Source organism: Macaca fascicularis, chromosome 7, assembly GCF_037993035.2.
Source record: "Macaca fascicularis isolate 582-1 chromosome 7, T2T-MFA8v1.1".
In the NCBI taxonomy this organism is placed as follows: domain Eukaryota; kingdom Metazoa; phylum Chordata; class Mammalia; order Primates; family Cercopithecidae; genus Macaca; species Macaca fascicularis.
Genome location: NC_088381.1, coordinates 5,366,354 through 5,375,189, shown reverse-complemented (window position 1 = coordinate 5,375,189; position 8,836 = coordinate 5,366,354). Strand labels below are relative to the sequence as shown.

At 41.4% G+C, this 8,836-nt stretch overlaps 1 protein-coding gene across 5 annotated transcripts in view; it reads left to right on the top strand.

Annotated features, from left to right (window-relative positions):
• MKRN3 (makorin ring finger protein 3) overlaps positions 1-8,836 on the top strand; it is a 65,767-nt gene that overhangs the window by 46,030 nt on the left and 10,901 nt on the right. The gene's annotated exons all lie outside the window — the stretch shown is intronic.

Here is an 8,836-nt window from a genome sequence, read left to right as displayed (position 1 = left end):
TATTTAGAAATAAATTTAACCAAGAAGGTGAAAGCCCCATGCACTGAAAAATGCGAATAATAGAAATTATGGAAGACACAAATAAATTGGAAGATATTCTGTGTTCATGGATTGGAAGAATAATATTGTTAAAATGTCCATACTACCCAAAATGACCTATAGACTCAATGCAATTTCTAACAAAATTGTAATGTAATTATTCATAGTAACAGAAAAAACATAGAATTAATGTGGAACCACAACAAACTCTGAATAGCCAAAGGAATCATGAGTAAGAAGATCAAAGATGTAGGCACCACGTATGTGATTTAAAACTACACTACAAAGCAATAGTAATTAAAACAGTGTGATACTGGCATGAAAATAGACTCATCAGCTGGGTGCAGTGGCTCACACCTGTAATCCCAGCACTTTGGGAGGCTGAGGCAGGAAGATCGTGAGGTTAGGAATTCAAGACCAGCCTGACCAACATGGTGAAACCCCCGTCTCTACAAAAAATACAAAAATTAGCTGGGCGTGGTGGCATGTGCCTGTAATCCCCAGCTACTCAGGCGACTGAGGCAGGAGAATTGCTTGACCCCAGGAGGTAGAGGCTGCAGTGAGTCGAGATTATACCACTGCACTCCAGCCTGGGTGACAGAGCAAGACACCATCTCAAAAAAAGAAAGAAAGAAAAGAAAAAGAAAACAGACTCACCAACCAATAGAACAGAAAATAAAACCCAGAAAAGAATACATGCATATATAGTCAATAAATTTTTAACAAAAGTGCCAAGTATACATATTGGAAAAGGAACAGTCTCTTCAATAATCAGTGTTGGGAAAAGTGTATATTCACATGCAGAAGAATGAAATTGGATCCTTATCTCATACCATGTACAAAAATATACTCAAACTGGATTAAATACTTAAGTATAAGACCTGAAACTCTAAAACTACTAAGAGAAAACATAAGGGAAAACCTATACAACATTGGTCTGGGCAATGAGTTTTTGGATTTGACCCCAAAATCACAGGCCACAAAAGCAAAAATAGACAAATGTCATTATATCAAAATAAAAAGATTTTGCAAAACAAAGGAAACAATTAATAGAGTGAAAAAACAACCTACTGTTTGGAAGAAAATACTTAAAAGCCATACATCTGATAAGGGGTTAATATCCAAAATATATAAGGAACTCAACTCTGCAGAGAAACAAACAAACAAATAACCCTATTAAACATAGAGAAATTACTTAAATAGACATTTCTCAAGAGAAGACATAAAAATGGTCAACAGATATATGAAAAAGTGTTTGACATCACTAATCATCAGAGAAATGCAAATACAATCTCCAACGAAGTATCACCTCACACCTGTTAAAATGGTTATTGTCAAAAACATGAACAATTCGTGTTGGGGAGGGTGTTGAGGAAAGGGAACCTGTGTGCACTACTGGTGGGAATGCAAGTTAGTGCAGCCATTATGGAAAAATGTATGGAGGTCCTCAACAAACTAAAAATAGAATTATCATAGGATCCAGCAATCTCACTTCTGGATATTTACCCCCAAAATTTAAAATCAGTGTGTTAAAGAGGTATGTGGCCGGGCGAGGTGGCTCATGCCTGTAAACCCAGCACTTTGGGAGGCCGAGACAGGTGGATCAGGAGGTCAGGAGATCAAGACCATTCTGGCTAACACGGTGAAACCCCGTCTCTACTAAAAATATAAAAAATTAGCCAGGCGTGTTGGCGGGTGCCTGCAGTCCCAGCTACTCCAGAGGCTGAGACAGGAGAATGGTGTGAACCTGGGAGGCGGAGCTTGCAGTGAGCCGAGATCGCACCACTACACTCCAGTCTGGGCGACAGAGCGAGACTCCGTCTCAAGAAAGAAAAAAAAAAAAAGAGGTATGTGCACTTCCATGTTTGTTGCAGCACTATTTCCCAAAGCCAAGTTATGAAATCAACCTAAGGGGCCATCACCAGATGAATGAAGAAAGAAAATGTGGGAAAAAATAAAACGTGGTATATATACCCAATAGAACACTATTAAACCTTAAGAAAGAAGTTCTGTCATTTGTGACAACATAGTTGGAATTGGAGAAAGTTATACTAGATGAAGTAAGCCAAGAAGAAAGACAAATACTGTGTGACCTCACTCATATGTGGAATATAAAACAATCCAACTCAAAGAAGTAGAGAGAAGAATGGTGGTAACCAGAGGATGGAGGGATAGAGTTAGTGGGGAGATAATGGTCAAAGGGTATCAAACCTCATTTAGACAAGACAAGTAAATTTTATTTTCTTTGGAATGTATTGCACAGCATGGTGAATACAGCAAATGAAAATGTATTGTACATTTCAAAATCATTGAGAGTAAATTTCAAATGCTCTCCCCACAAAAAAAAATGGGTATGTGGGCTGATATACATGTTATTAAGTTCGATTTCACATTGTATTTAAGCATCATGGCATTGCTTTGTATTCCATAAATATATAACTATAATTTATCAATTTACAGTTAAACAATAAAAATAAATCTTTACAACAACAAGAACAATAAATAGTCAACACAGGGTGACTTATTTTCACCAGACAGATGAGGAAAGCTTCCCTGAGCAGATCACTTCAGATCTCAAGGCTATGAAGGTATTAGCCAGGATAAGAGCAGCATGTGAAAAGTGTCTGTGACTGAAGGACACATGGTGTTTTGGGGGAACCACCGTAAGGAGAGAGAGCTGGTGCACAGAGAGAGGGTGAAAGGTGATCATGGTGGAAATGATGCCACCACAGTGACGAGCGAGGACGTTTATTATAACGACATCTCATAATGGAATGGAAACTTCACAGGAAACAGATGGAGGCTGGAAGTAAATATATGCACACACACAAATAGGCCAAACAAGAGAACTGGTATGGTCAGAATCTTTGTGTTTTCCCAAAATTGATTTGTTGAAACCTAACCCCAAGGTGATGGTACTAGAAGGTGGGGGGCTTTTTGCTGGTGATTAGGTCATGAGGGTGAAGCCTCATGAATGGGATTAGTGCCCTTATAAAAGGAACCTTGGAGAGCTCTTTCACCCTTTCCTCCATGTGAGGACACGGCGTAAAAACAGCCATCGGTGAACCAGGAAGCAGGTCCTCGACAGACACCAAGTCTGTCAGCACCTTGACCTTGGATTTCCCAGAATACGAATCTATGAGAACTAAATGTCTGTTGCTTATAAACCACCCAGTCTATAGTATTCTGTTATAGCAACCTGAATGGACTAAGACAAGAACTAAAGGAGATCCCATAGAGCAAAATAAATAACTTTCAGGAACTTTATAAAGCATTACTTACACCTAAATATCAGCAGATTGATTAGAGGGAAGGGTTCACAGACTGCAGTGATACCCACACCACAGGTTGAGGACACAGATACACTGTAAAAATTTTTATTTAATGCCATTTCCTGCACTGGTCTATTCATTCCCAACCCTTCTCGCGTATCCAGTGGTATCCTTCAGTAATTCTCCCCTCTTTCTATATATTATTAATGTATCACAATTAAAATATTCTCATGAACATAAAACTCTGCTGGAATTTCTTTTTTTCTTAACTTTACTTTAGGTTCCGGGATACATGCGCAGAGCGTGCAGGTTTGTTACGTAGGTATACATGTGCCGTGGTGGTTTGCTGCACCTGTCAACCCGTCATCTAGGTTTTAAGCCCTGCATGCATTAGGTATTTGTCCTAATGCTCTCCCTCCCCTTGTCCTCCACTCCGCAACAGGCCCTGGTGTGTGATGTTCCGCTCCCTGTGTCCATGTGTTCTCATTGTTCAACTCCCGCTTATGAGTGAGAACATGCAGTGTTTGGTTTTCTGTTCCTGTGTTAATCTGCTGAGAATGATGGTTTCCAGCTTCATCCATGTCCCTGCAAAGGACATAAACTTATACTTTACTTTTCTTTTCTTTTCTTTTTTTTTGAGACAGTCTTGCTCTGCCGCCCAGGCTGGCATATAGTGGCATGATCTCTGCTCACTGCAACGTCCTCCTCATGGCTTCAAGTGATTCTTTTGCCCCAGCCTCCTGAGTAGCTGGGACTACAGGCACCCACCACGACACTCGGCTAATTTTTGTATTTTTAGTAAAGACGGGGTTTCACCATACTGACCAGGCTGGTCTCGAACTCCTGACCTCGTGATCCACCCACCTCAGCCTCTCAAAGTGCTGAGATTACAGGCATAAGCCACCGCGCCTGGTGAACTCATTCTTTGTTATGGCTGCATAGTATTCCATAGTGTATATGTGCCACATTTTCTTTATCCAATCTATCACTGACAGGCATTTAGGTTGGTTCCAATGCTTTGGTATTGTAAGTAGTGCTTGTGCTGGTATTTTTTATCTCAACAGGAAAACCTCCTTACCCATAGTTCTGTATCAGTCATTGCCCCATATCTTTGATTCTCTTTAAAGTGAAACTCTCCAAAACTTTGTGTATACTCACTATCTCCAATTCAGCTTTCTGTTCTCGCTCTCTTTTTTTTTTTTTTTTTTTTTTTTTTTTTGAGACAGAGTCTCGCTCTGCCGCCCAGGCTGGAGTGCAATGGTGCGATCTCGGCTCACTGCAAGCTCCGCCTCCCGGGTTCACGCCATTCTCCTGCCTCAGCCTCCCGAGTACCTGGGACTAAAGGTGCCCGCCAATATGTCAGGCTATTTTTTTTTTTTTTTTTTTTTTTTTTATATTTTTAGTAGAGACAGGGTTTCACCGTGTTAGCCAGGATAGTCTCGATCTCCTGACCACGTGATCCACCCACCTCGACCTCGCAAAGTACTGGGATTACAGGCGTGAGCCACCGTGCCCAGCCTCTGTTCTCTCTTAAAGTCACTCCACTCTGGCTTTCACCACTCACCTCTGTTGGAGCTTCCCTTACAAAATTCATGGATGACCTCCATGTTGCTGAATCCAATGGTCCATTCTCAGTCTTCATCTTGCTCTACTACCCACAGTATGTGACACATCTGATGGTGTCCTCTTCAATGACATACCTCTTCCTTTGGCTTCCAGAAACCCCTCATCCCCTTAGTGCTTCTCTTACCTGGTTCCTCCTTCCTCCTTTTTTCTAGATATCTCCTCTATAAGTTAACTTCCTAATGAAAAGTGCATCCAGGGTTTCATCCCTGTTGCTCTGCTCTGCCGACACTCACTCCCCTGATGACCTCATCGAGTTATATAGTTTTAAATAGCATCTATATGTCGATGACACCAACATTTATATCTGTAGTACAAACCTTCCTCCTCTGTTTCACTTATATGCCCAACTGTCCATTCAGCATCTCTATTCACATGTCTAACGGATGTCTGATGCTTTTAAAAGTCCCAAGAAGAACATTTGGTGCCCCATGAGTCCCTCAAAAACGGTTCCATCAGCAATAACTTTCCCATTTAATTGGTGGTAAATCCAGCCTTCCCAATTGCTCAGACCCTTGCATTTGTCGTGAGGTGATTTATTTTTGTGTGCATAATCTATGGAGCCTGGCGGGAAATTTTGTAGGCTCTACATTATGTATACATATATATCTAAACACACACATATAATATATATAGCCACTTTCTCAAAACCTTCATTCCCGTCACTCTGGTAAAAAGCCACCATCATTTCTAGCCTAGATCATTGCAGTAGTTTTTAAAGAAATTTCCCTACTTCCACCATTGTGCTCTTACAGTCTATCACCAGTGGGGCAAGCATAGCGATTATTTCAAAACCCAAGTCATGGCCGGGTGCGGTGGTTCACGCCTGTAATCCCAGCACTTTGGGAGGCCGAGGCAGGTGGATCGCAAGGTCAAGGAATCGAGACCATCCTGGCTAACACGGTAAAACCCTGTCTCTACTAAAAATACAAAAAATTAGCCGGTCGTGGTGGCTCACGCCTGTAATCCCAGCACTTTGGGAGGCCGAGGCAGGTGGATCACGATGTCAGGGGATCGAGACCATCCTGGCTAACTGGGTGAAATCCCGTCTGTACTAAAAATACAAACAATTAGCTGTGCGCGGTGGCGGCGCCTGTAGTCCCAGCTACTCGCGAGACTGAGGCAGGAGAATGGCGCGAACCCGGGAGGCAGAGCTTGCAGTGAGCTGAGATCGCGCCACTGCACTCCAGCCTGGGCGACAGAGCGACACTCCGTCTCACAAAAAAAAAAAAAAAAAAAAAAAAAAAGAAAGGAAAGCACTTCAGTCGCGCTGGCCTTCTGTTGTTCTTTGAACACCGGACATTCTTCAGCCTTCGGGCATGTACACTGGCTTTCCCTCTGCACAGCGCATATTGTTAATGACCTCACCGTCTTGGGGTCGTTGTTGAAATGATTTGATCTCATTCGAGCCTTCCCTGGCCGTTCCACATAAAATTGCAGCTCTTCCTGAAAGCTTCATCTACTTTGCCTTGATCTAGCTTTTTCTTTTTCTATAGTGCATTATTACTTTCTAAAATAGTATATAATTTGTATGTTTATCTATATTGCTGATTTTTTGGCTTTTCTAGTAGAATGTAAGCTCCATGCGGGCACTACGTTTTATATTTTGATCATTTTATATATCAAAAGTTCCTGGAGTAGTTCCCAGAACACAGCAAAAATATACAAAAATTTACTTAATAAATGAGTACTTGAATGAATGAGTCGTGTAGGACTGCATTTTGAAGAGAATCAAGGAGAATAAAGCCCTCTTGTATGGCCCCTAACCCTTGCTTTCCTGAAATAGTTCTCAGCTATTTCAAAGAATCTTAACAAGGATCTTACCTTGAAATGGTAGAAAGTTCTTAATTTTAGCAGATCTGAAAGAACACAAAATGCAGTAGAATTTTAGAAACTCTAGGCTGTAACTCTTAAAATCATCATAGTGAGGTAACTGTCATCAGATTAATTTAATTTATGACATAATTGTAAATAAATTTAAGTCCCCAATAGAGAAAACGTGGTACATATATACCATGGAATACTACACAGCTATAAAAAAGAACAAGATCATGACCATTGCAGGAATATGGATGGAGTTGGAGACCATCATCCTTTGTGAATTAACGCAGAAACAGAAATCCAGGTACCATATGTTCTCACAAGTGAGAGCTAAATGTTGATGACACATGGACAGAAAGAGGGGAACAGCAGACACTGGGGCCTACTTGAGTAGGGAAGGTGAGAGGATGGAGGGGATCAGAAAAAGTAACTTTTACTAGGCTTAGTAGCTGGACTATGAAATAATCTGTACAACAAACCCTTGTGACACAAGCTTATCTATATAACAAACCTGCACATATATTAATAACCTTGGACCTAAAATTAAAAAAAAAATAAAGTGAAAAAAAGTTTAAGTCCCCATTGCTGCAATGTCACTGATGAGTGGTAGAGCAAGATTCAAGCACGTGACCTCTACATTTACTCCAAGTGCCTGTGTGAGCACACACAGACACACACACAAAAACACACACCCACACAAACACGCACTCACATGTGTGTACACACTGACACAGAAACACTTTCACACACAAACACACACACAAAACACACATAAACACAAATACAAAAAGGCACCACATACGCATTCACAAACAAACACACAGATGCAGGAAAACTCTTTCACATGCACAGATACACAGTCACACACACCAACACTCATACAGTCAAACACATACATACGCCCACACAAACACAAAAGCGCACCACACCCAAAAACATTCACACACAAACACACCATTCCATGCAGTGTACATGCACAAAACACCCTTTCACACAGTCACCCAGTCACATACACCAACATGCTAACACACATTCACACACAAGCACAAACTAACACACAAACAAGTGCACACTTTTACCCAGAAATACACACATTAACACATGTGCACTCACACACATATAGTCACACACAGTTACACACTCACATTTAATCACATAAACATACAAATACACATTGGCACACGTGTACACTCTCACACAAAACGCTCTTTCACACACACACAAAAATTCACACACAGCCACCCACATTATACAAAACACGAACACACACACAGAAACATAGACACACACAAACAGAACCACAAAGTGCTCACATTTTCACACACAACACACATTAACATGAATACATACACAAATGCATAGTCACACACAGTTACATACTTTCACATACTCACACACGTATACATATGCACACACACAAAATACATTCACTGTGCATACAAAAAACACCCTTTCAGCCGGGTGTGGTGGCTCACGCCTGTAATCCCAGCACTTTGGGAGGCCGAGGCAGGCAGATCACGAGGTCAGGAGATCGAGACCATCCTAGCTAACACGGTGAAACCCCGTCTCTACTAAAAATACAAAAAATTAGCCGGGCGTGGTGGGGGGCACCTGTAGTCCCAGCTACTCGGGAGGCTGAGGCAGGAGAATGGCATGAACCTGGGAGGCGGAGCTTGCAGTGAGCTGAGATCGCGCCACTGCACTCCAGCCTGGGCAACAGAGTGAGACTGTCTCAAAAAAAAAAAAAAAAAGAAAGAAAAGAAAAACACCCTTTCAAACACAGAGACACACCAAAAGTCACCCTGTCACACAAACACATAAGCCACAACTCACAAACACAAAACACTCAAACACACACGAACTAACACAAGTGCACACAGTTTTGCATACAAACGCATTAACGTGTACATACACACACACAGCTATACACACACGTGTACACACAGATACACAGTCACTAGTCACACACACTTAAATACACACTCACATAAAAACACAAACACACACATTGACACATGCACACAAACACACACATTTAAACTTACACACATAAACATGTGTGAACGCACTTGCACGCAAGC